Source organism: Rhamphochromis sp. 'chilingali' (genome assembly GCF_963969265.1).
Source record: "Rhamphochromis sp. 'chilingali' genome assembly, chromosome: 5".
NCBI classification, from domain to species: Eukaryota; Metazoa; Chordata; class Actinopteri; order Cichliformes; family Cichlidae; genus Rhamphochromis; species Rhamphochromis sp. 'chilingali'.
In genome coordinates, this window is record NC_137932.1 from 13,605,316 (window position 1) to 13,605,625 (window position 310).

Consider the following 310-nt stretch of genomic DNA (forward strand, 5'->3'; position numbering starts at 1 on the left):
TTGCATGAATCCCTGATTTAGCTACAGTTAGGTACAGACTATTTAAACTATTGCATTTCATTTCTTTGTCAGTTATGTTGCTTCTTTAAAGAAGTGTGTAGGCCTACAGGGGAAAGTACTGAACCACGTAATCTCCATTTTATTTTTTTTATTGCACGTAATAGACTACATAAATGATTTCACATTAAAACCTTTTAATTGAGGTTATTAAATTTATCTTAAGTGGTTGGTTAAATCAGGTTCCAAGAATCGTCTTCTCGCTATTGGCCAACAGAGGGCGCTGTAAAACATTGGTTGACAGTCAGTGAAT